The sequence below is a fragment of the Lathyrus oleraceus genome, chromosome 2, assembly GCF_024323335.1.
Source record: "Lathyrus oleraceus cultivar Zhongwan6 chromosome 2, CAAS_Psat_ZW6_1.0, whole genome shotgun sequence".
In the NCBI taxonomy this organism is placed as follows: Eukaryota; Viridiplantae; Streptophyta; class Magnoliopsida; order Fabales; family Fabaceae; genus Lathyrus; species Lathyrus oleraceus.
In genome coordinates, this window is record NC_066580.1 from 439,315,351 (window position 1) to 439,325,702 (window position 10,352).

The window sequence follows — 10,352 nt, forward strand, 5'->3', positions numbered from 1 at the left end:
ACAATGCCATTAGGATTAGCAGAATTATCAACTTGCTTTACGCCATGGATGTGAACATCACCTCCATAATTCCACGGAATGGCTTTGCTTGAGGAATATGGTACTGGGCCAGGTGCAGTAATAATTAGGGGAGCTACCTTGGGCTCAGCAGTAATCCTCACGGGCACTCTAGTAGCGGTAATCTTCACCGGAACTTTGGACCTAGCGATCACAGATATTTCTTCAACATGGTTTTCCACTTTAGGAATCTTTTCAAAGAGAATTGTACGATCATCCATCAGCCGTTGAATACCATTCCTCAACTTTACGCAATCATTGGGTCGGGGTATACAGAGATCGCAATCTTCAGCACAACCTGGAAATAAACCAGCTTGCAACAACTTCTTCTTGATGGTCAGGAGAGGAGATGCTAAGTCAGCTACATTGGTAATGTGAGAATTGTCATCCACAGAGTTAACAGCCTTGTCATGATTAGGCATAGGAGCAGTGATGACATTAGGAGTCTCTGGAGGATCAAATTCAATTTCTCCAACGTCGATCATATCCTGAATCTTATTCTTCAACAACCAACAATCGTTTGTATCATGCCCGGGGCTATCGGAGTGATATGCACACCTGGCATTGGGATTATAACGAGGAGAAGTAGTGTTGGGATTTGCAGGAGGATCTCGGAAGGTAATCAAATTTGCTTTTAGCATACCCTGTAGTGCTTGTGCTAAAGTCATATTGATCTTGGTAAACCGCCTTCTTGGCCTGTCTTGTCTGTGCTGGAAGTTTTGAGATGGCGGTGCTGCAATCGTAACTGCTCCAATAGCATGGTCACGATTTTTCTTGTTATGACCCCTCTGGTGGTACACAACATTTGATTCATTCCTCCCCTGATAGGACTTTTTGGTGCTTGCCGAGGTAGCCGTCTGTATCTTTCCACTTCGAATGCCGCTCTCAACACGTTCACCTGTCAATATAAGTTCAGTGAAACCCGATGAAGAACTTCCCAGTAGATGGCTGTAGAACGGGCCAGTCAGTGTACCCATGAACATGTCCACTAATTCTCGATCAGTCATAGGGGGTTTGACTCGGCCAGCCAAATCTCTCCATTTTTGAGCATATTCTTTGAAGCTTTCTTTAGATCCCATAGTCATATTCTGCAACTGTAGCCGAGTAGGCGCTAGTTCAGAATTATACTGGTAGTGCTTGTAGAAAGCTGTCGCTAAATCAGTCCAGGTGCGGATGTTAGAGCTCTCGAGCTGATAATACCACTCTAATTGTGTGCCAGACAGACTCTCTTGGAAGAAATGGATCCATAGCTTCCTATCAGTGGTATATGGCTGAATCTTTCTCACATAAGCTCTCAGATGCATCTGAGGACAAGACGCACCATCATACTTAGTGAAAGCGGGGACCTTGACATTGCGGGGATTGACCACATCAGAGACCAGACCTAAGCTTTCGAAATCCAGGCCGGGCACCTTCTGACCCTCCATAGCTAACATGCGTTCTTCCAGCAACTTATACTTATCATCTTTTGGAGAGTACTGTTCATTTTCATAATCTTCATCGTCGTCCTCAAAGTTGAAGGGGTCAGCATTCTCATCTTCCGAATCATTCTCTGTCTCATCTTATTTGTCCTTCGGAATTCCAATCTTGACTCCTGCGGCCTGTCCTTTAAGCCTTCTTCCCGGGTTAATGTAACTCACCGCTTTCTTGTCTTTCTTCTTCTCGAGCAAGAGAGCCTTCAGCTCCTCCCGCCCCTTGGATAAGTTCAAGATCATCTCCTGGAATTGAACATTCTGAGCCTGGAGATCTTTGACAGTTTGTTCGAGAGCCATCTTTCTGTTTAGAAGGAAGACCGTGAGAATATTGATCTTTTAGAATACCTATTATGCAATGTTATGTTATGCTATGCAATGTATGAAATGTTTTCAAGGACTTTTGGAATTTAACTTTGCGTAAACCACCGAGAAAGGAACTTTTATTAATAATTTCTTTAATCAATGTTTATTACAAAAAATAATAAAAATACAATGAAAGCTCAAGTCTCCCAGGGACGGCTTCTTTTGGGGCGGAGATACGCATTGAGTCTTCGTTCCTCATTAAGCTGGCTGGTGAGCTCTAATACTTTCTTCCTTTCAGCACAGAACTGAGCTTCAAAAGTATCCCTTTCCTCTCTCAACTGGATCCAAGATTTCTTCAATTCTTCAACATTGGTAGGCATATCTGGATAAGGAATGATCTGAGGGGTACCTCCTTCAACTCCTGGTTCAACAATCAGCGGTCCGACCGCAAGATATGGCATGGTAAGCTCACGAGCTCTGGCGCGTACCCATATGAGATAAGGTTCCATAGGAATAGAGTTTTTCTGTCCTAAAGTACTTCTTTTCACCATGCCCCAAGCTCGTATAAACCTTTGACGGAGACCTTGAGAGTCGTTGTCATAGTCAAACACAATGCCTTGAATAATTATTTCATGTGGACCATCTCTTCGAGCATAACCGAACTGACGTAGGGCTAAAGCTGGGTTATAAGTAATACCTCCTCTTATCCCCAGGAGGGGTACGTTAGAGAATTCTCCACAACGGTCAATGATGACAACATTTTCTTCGAGGTGAGGACACCAACGGATGTCTGAATAGAAGAGCGACATTATCCTTTGAGACCATTTCAAATTTTGCTCATTTTTCAAGACTGAATGAGGAAGGTACGAAATAAACCACCTAGATAATAAAGGTACGCAGCACATGAGAGTCCCTTGCCTCTTCATAGTACGAGTGTGAAGGGAATGCAAAATGTCTCCAAGCAAGGTAGGCACGGGGTTATGAGTGAGAAATATCTTAATAGCATTCATGTCTATGAATTGGTCTGGATTAGGAAATAACACCAAACCATAGATTATTAGTGCCAGAACATCTTCGAAAGCATGGACATTCATAACTTTTAGGAATTCTCGGGCCTTATTTACCAAAAATTTGGCAAGTAAACCCTTAATTCCACTTCTTGTTACCCAATTGGTTTCAATGTCGGACTTTGTCATGTGTAAAGCTGCGACAACTTCTTCAGACTTCGGAATCTTTTCTAAACCACTGAAAGGTGTTTGATCAAGGACAGGTATCCCAAGCAGCTTGGAAAATTCTTCTAGTGTAGGTACCAACTGATAATCTGGGAAGGTGAAGCAACGATGTTTAGGATCGAAGAACTGGAATAAAACTCTCATCATATCTTCTTTGAAACCGGTGGTAACTAAATTGAGGAGAGAACCATGTTTTTTTTTAAGGTAACCTCTCTTTTTAAGTCCCCAGCAGAGTCGCCAGTTCTGTCATACGGTGAACTGACTTTGTGTGTTTTTACTTTGGAAAGCAAATGTCGCGGATAGCAAGAGTCGCCACCGACTTTTCTTTTATCCAATAAGGAAAGGCGGAAAAGAACAGGAAAAACCTTGATTAGATTTTGGGTTCGGGAGGTACATTATATAAAGGGAAGGTGTTAGCACCCTTTGTATCCATGGTTATCCATGGGCTCTTAATTGCTTGATCACTTATGTTTTTTTCTTGTCTGAAAAAAAGTGTTTGAGAATTGTTTAGAAAATGTTTTGAAAAGAGAGTTTAACTTTGTAATGATTCTTGTATGAATGTATACAAAGTATTTATCTCGTTTAATTTTGAAAGTTGTTTAGAAAAATATAACTTGACAATGATTCTAGTATGAATGTATACCAAGTGGTGATTTTCTAATAGATGTTTTGCAAAGTGTGAGGTGTGAAAAGTATTTTAAGTTGTGAGTCAACATTTAAGAGTTATACCTACCCAAGGTCTTTACGGGTATTTCCTATCCTTATGAGGGTAAGACTGTCCTTACTATTGAGAAATAAGTAGTCTTATCCTTTGGATGTAAAGGGACATCGTAGGGTCATCGATTGGTCATTGGAGGCCACATTTGTAAGGATACCTTAGCATTCGAGGGGACAATCATCATTAACTCGTAGGCTACAACGAAGGGTCATCGAGGGACAAAATCATATATTCGCAGGCGACATCCGAGGGACTATGATTTATCTTATAGGGACATGATGATTTAACCGAAGGGTCTTTGCTAAGTGTATCCCCACATTCGCGGGACATGACCGTAATACCGTAAGGCAACAATGAGAGGGCCAAGATCATATATTCAAAGGCAACAATTTATAACTAGTTATGTAATTAGGATGAATCTCCACAAGGGGTATCCCACAAATAAAGTGGAATACCTAGCAAGCTACCCTCTTCGGGAGTACGTGAATCCTTACAAAATTCAGCAAACAGGTCAGAATACCAAATCAAGGTGCAATCAAGAGTTGCACCAAACAAAAGGAATCACGACAGTAATAACGTCAGGTAAACCATGCATGGTTACAATAAAACATGTCAGATGAGCAAAAATCAGAACAGGAAAATCAGCGACTGTCATGTTCGCTGCTGCCTCGCCTAGCGAGGGCCTGGCGAACGCTCGCTACATGTTCGCTTAGCGATGTGCTAGCGAACGGCTGCGGGTTTTGAATTTAAGAACAGTACGATTTCAGCAAGCTCCAAACCCTATGGCATCCATTACAAAAACTTTATGGTTAAACATTCAAAACATCCATGCATACTTTAATCCACGTGCAAAACCTAAGATATATTTATAAATTCAATCATAATGCCACATGTAAGTTGGGAGCATAAAGCGGCAACGGTAGTGCAAACCTGTTTGCAATTGAATTGCAATGTTGGATTGGCAGATCACTCTTAGGGTTGGTGTCGGATTAAGTTGGGCGGAGGTAACCTTTGTGCAGATGAGTTTACTTTAGGGTTTCCTTTAGGGTTGCTCTGAATTCTCTTGGTCAACCTCCAGGGTTTGCTCGATTGCTTTTGTTAGGGTTTCCTTGCTAGGGTTTCTGTTTGTCTTCTCCTCTGTCGTTTGTGAATGAAGCTCTGCTATTTATAATACATTTTGTGACCTGATGGGCTCAGAATGAAGCCCAAAATTTCTGGTATTCGCAAGCTTCGCTAGGCGAGTGGTGTAGCGAAGAGTTCGCTAGGCGAAGGATTTTGCTCGCCTAGCGAGCAAGCTAGTTTAAGTCATTTTCTGGATTTGGCCACCTGTGTGCTGGGTCTTTGTTCCTTTAAGATCCATGCCTTGAAAAATGAGTTGGAGTGCCTTGAAAGATGTCTTGCAAGATTAACGGGCAAATTTTAGGGTATGACAGCTGCCCCTGTTCAATATTCTTGAACCGAGAGAGTTAGAATGGTATGTACGCCATTCGTGGTCTGGAGGTGGAAGACTATTGAACACTTAGAATGCCCCGAAAATTTGCACCTATTAATTAAAAGTTAGTATTGATGGAGATGGGCTTAAAGATGCCATCCAGGAAGTTTGATGATGAGAGCTTCAGAGTGCGTCGTACATCAGACCAATTTGAAGACATGGGTGTCACACTGGGTCGTACACTAGACCGTATAATGAGTCATCCATTAGGTGTTGTTAGGGCGAGCTAAACCTGATGAGATAAGGATCAGAATGGGTCATGTGCTGCTGGGGATAAAGGATCAGAATGGACCATACGCTAGATCGTATCTGAATTGCAGAATGAACCGTCCGTTAGGCTGCATCTGGAGAGGTAAAGATCAGAATGGATCGTACGCTAGATCGTATCTGAGTAGCAGAATGAGTCGTCCGTTAGGCTGATGACTTCACTGGGGATGAAAGATCAGAGTGGATCATACGCTAGATCGTATCTGAGTTGCAGACTGAGCCGTCCATTAGGCTGTATCTGAGGATGAAAGGGTAGTCATACGCTAGACCATGTTTCAGAATGTACCGTACGCTAGGTAGTATCTGAGGAATAAAGATCAGAACGGATCGTACGCTAGATCGTATCTAAGTGGCAGAATGAGCCGTCAATTAGGATGTATCTGATGATAAGGGATAGTCATACGCTAGACTACATTTCAGAATGTACCGTACGCTAGGTAGTATCTGAGAAATAAAGATCAGAATGGATCGTACGCTAGATCGTATCTGAGGGGATGAACATCCAAATGGGTCGTACGCCAGACCGTATTGGAGCAGTTGAAGGAACCAGAATGAACCGTATGTTAGGCTATATTTGATAATGTTTGTATATGTTGTATTTGCAATAAATGTCTGGGATGGGCTTAAAGATGCCATCATTAGGAGGATATCAGGATGCTCGTCAGAATGAATATTCATATGGATTATATCTGAAAGATGCATCTGAATCTCGAAAGTAACCGCCGAGGGTGTCTGTCTGAATGAACCTTTATTTTGACTGTATCGGGAGGATAATTAACCTGAAAAAAAAGTTAGCCTCATGCCATGTCATGATGCATGAGATGTTTTATGCTTTTGAAAATGAATGCGTACATTGCATGCGTGTACATGATGTGAGATGATGCATGAATGAATTATGCGTCTGAAAATTTTGCCAGGGGAAAATAAATCCCCATATCCTGGTTGGAGATATTTGTATTGATGACCCTTTCTTAGCTGGGAATACTTGATTTCTGTCTGATGATAGAAATATTCAACAGAGCCTGGCTGGGGATAGAAGAGATGACCAGTCCGTCTAGTAATGCCAATTTCCTCTGGGGAATAACTGGTTTTTGCTGGGGAAAGGATTTGTAACCGGACTTGTTGGAAAGCATGGTTAGACCTTATCCTCGACCCTAAAGTCTTTTAGTAACTGCTATTGCTATTTTATACATGTATTTTTGGTAAACATCAATCATGTTCAAACGCATATACTCATTCGAATCAAATCAATGGACGTTTAGGCAAACAAAACAGAGAAAGTAAAACAAAAGCATCTTTTTGGAAATAAAATTATATTGATTTGGAAAGAGGGCCTATAAACAGGCAATTTGTGTACAGGGAGACAGAAATCCTAGTAAGAGGAGATTGTCAAGAAAACGAAGAAAAAGCTATGAAGAAAAAGTCTTATTGATTTTAATTCCATTACTGTCATTATGTCTTCAAGCCTCTCATCTCCTGCTGTCGGATAAAAGTGATTGGCTTGTTCAGTCCTTTGAACTTGGATGAAGCTGACTGAGAACTTGGATGAAGCTTTGAATTAATACTACTAATAGTGGATTTCCTCCCTGGCTTGGTAGCCCCCAGACGTAGGTCATGTTGGACTGAACTGGGTAAACAATTACTTGTGTTATTTACTGCACTTACTTTTAAGTTCTCCATAATTCTTGTCTGTGCAGAATTGGATGTCATAACAACCCGTGTGACATCGAAAGTCTGATAACTAGAATTTTAACTTCAACATCCAAACAGCAGGGGGGAACAACAACAGTTATAACTTTCTGACAATACACCTTGCAACACCCAGAAATATCCTCTGGGATATTAACCACAAACTCCTTTGCTTGCTATAGGTTCTCATGAATACAGATCCCCAACTTCCCTCTTAAACATTCAAATTGATTGGCATCCAAAGCTTTAGTGAAAATGTCAGCTAATTTCTTTTTAGTAGTAACATGCTCTAGCGCTATGATCTTTTCTTCCACAAGTTCTCTAATGAAGTGAAGTCGAATATCAATGTGCTTTGTCCTACTGTGCTGAATAAGATTTTTGGAGATATTTATAGCACTCAGATTATCACAGTATAATGTCATGACTTCTTATGTGACATTGTATTCAGACAACATTTGTTTCATCCAGACCAATTGAGAACAGCTACTTCCAGCTGCTATCTATTCAGCTTCAACAGTGGATAAAGATACACAGTTCTGGTTCTTGCTAAACCATGATATCAGATTGTTACCTAAGAAGAAACATCCTCCTGATGTGTTTTTCCTATCATCGGCACTCCCCGCCCAGTCAGCATCACAGTACCCAGTCAACATACATCCAGATTCATGAGTATATAGCATCCCATAGTCACTGGTGCCATTGACATATTTCAGTATTCTCTTCACTTGGTTTATGTGACTGACTTTTGGTTCAGCTTGATATCTAGCACAAACACTAACAGCAAATGCAATGTCAGGTCTGCTTGCTGTGAGATATAGCAGACTGCCTATCATGCTTCGGTATAGACTTTGATCTACACTGACACCATTTTCATCTTTGGAGATTTTCACATGTGTAGGAGCAGGTGTCCTTTTATGGCTTGCATTCTCCATGCCAAACTTCTTCACAATGTTCTTGGCATACTTGCTTTGAGATAAAAAGATAGAGTCTTCCATCTGTTTGACTTGTAGCCCAAGAAAGTAAGTCAGTTCTCCAACAAGGCTCATCTCAAACTCAGATTGCATTTGTCTAACAAAATGTTCAACCATCTGTTATGACATCCCACCAAATACAATGTCATCTACATATATTTGTGCCACCATGAGCTTCCCTCATTCATTCTTCACAAATAAAGTTTTGTCAATACCTCATTTCCTGTATCCATTGTTAGTGAGGAACACTGTGAGTCTTTCATACCAAGCCCTGGGAGCTTGCTTCAATCCATGGAGGGCTTTCTTCAATCTGTACACATGTTGTGGAAGATTTGGATCTGTGAATCCTTTAGACTGTTCAACATACACTTCTTCATTTAAGTAACCATTTAAGAAGGCACTTTTTACATCCATTTGGAATAGTTTGAATTTCAGAATACACGCCACTCCAAGCAATAATCTAATGGGCTCTGGACGAGCTACAGGAGCAAAAGTTTCATCAAAGTCTACCCCTTCAACTTGAGTATATCCTTGAGCTACTAATCTTGCTTTGTTCTTAGTAACAACTCCTTGTTCATCGGATTTATTCTTATATACCCACTTTGTACCTATGACATTTACTCCTTCAGGCCTAGGAACCAGTTCCCATACTTCATTCCTCTTGAATTGACCTAATTCCTCCTGCATGGCATTGATCCAGAACTCATCAGTCAAGGCTTCCTTGACATTCCTAGGTTCAATCTTTGACACAAAGCAACCATGTGAGATCACTTCCCTTGATCTAGTAGTGACTCCTTTAGTTGGATCTCCTATGATAAGATATTTGGGATGATCCTTCTGAATTCTGATAGAGGGTCCCTTGTTGAGTTTGTCATCTTCAGGTTCAGTTTGAGGAGGTTCACTTTCCTTATTTTTGTCTGAGAAGTCAGCTGGGGAATCATTGAGAGATGTCTCGACATCGTCTGTGACATCAGTCTGTTGGTCATCAACCACAACATTAATGGATTCCATCAATACATTAGTTCTGGAATTAAAGACCCTGTAAGCTCTGTTGTTTGTAGAGTAGCCCAAAAATATTCCCTCATCACTTTTGGGATCCATCTTCCTTCTCTGCTCCCGATCAACCAAGATATAGCATTTACTACCAAATACATTGAAGTATTTGACTGTAGGTTTTCTTCCTTTCCATACTTCATATAGGGTTGTGGGAGTCCCTTTCTTTAATGTCACTCTATTGTGAACATAGCAGGCTGTATTCATGGCTTCAGCCCAGAAATGGTAGGGCAACTTCTTAGCATGTATCATAGCTCTGGTTGATTCTTGAAGAGTTCTATTTTTTATTTCCACCACACCATTTTGCTGAGGAGTAATGGGAGATGAGAACTCATGATGAATTCCTTCTGAAGAGCAGAATTCAGAAAATTTGTTGTTCTCAAATTCCTTCCCATGATCATTTCTAATTTTGATGACAGGGCTTTCCTTTTCTCTTTGTAGTTTTAGACAAAGCTCCTTGAAGACTTCAAACACATCCAATTTTTCTCTTATGAAATTGATCCAGGTGTATCTGGAGAAGTCATCCACCACCACATATGCATACTTCTTCCCACCAAGACTTTCTACTTGCATGGGTCCCATCAGATCCATATGGAGGAGTTCCAAAACTTTGGTAGTGGTGTCATGTCTGAGCTTCTGATGTGACATCCTTGTCTGTTTACCAATCTGACATTCTCCACAGATTTTTCCTTCAACAATCTTTAAGTTGGGAATTCCTCTAACAGCTTCAACATATATGATCCTTTTCATACCTTTAAGATGCAGGTGGCCCAATCTTTGATGCCATATCTTCACTTCTTCCTCTTTGGCTAAGGTACACATTGAAGAGTAACCAGTTTCTTGAGAGCTCCACATGTAGCAGTTGTCTTTGGACCTAACTCCCTTCATGATAACTTCATTTTCCTTATTAGTAATTAGACATTCAGTTCTAGTGAAGTTTACATTCAGACCTTGGTCACACAATTGACTGACACAGTAGGACATTGTCAAGGTCAGGAACTCATGGGCAATCCAGCTTACTCATTCCCTTGATTTCACACTTTGCTCCATCACCAAAGGTAACATAACTCATGGCATGAGGGTGAAGGTCAGTTA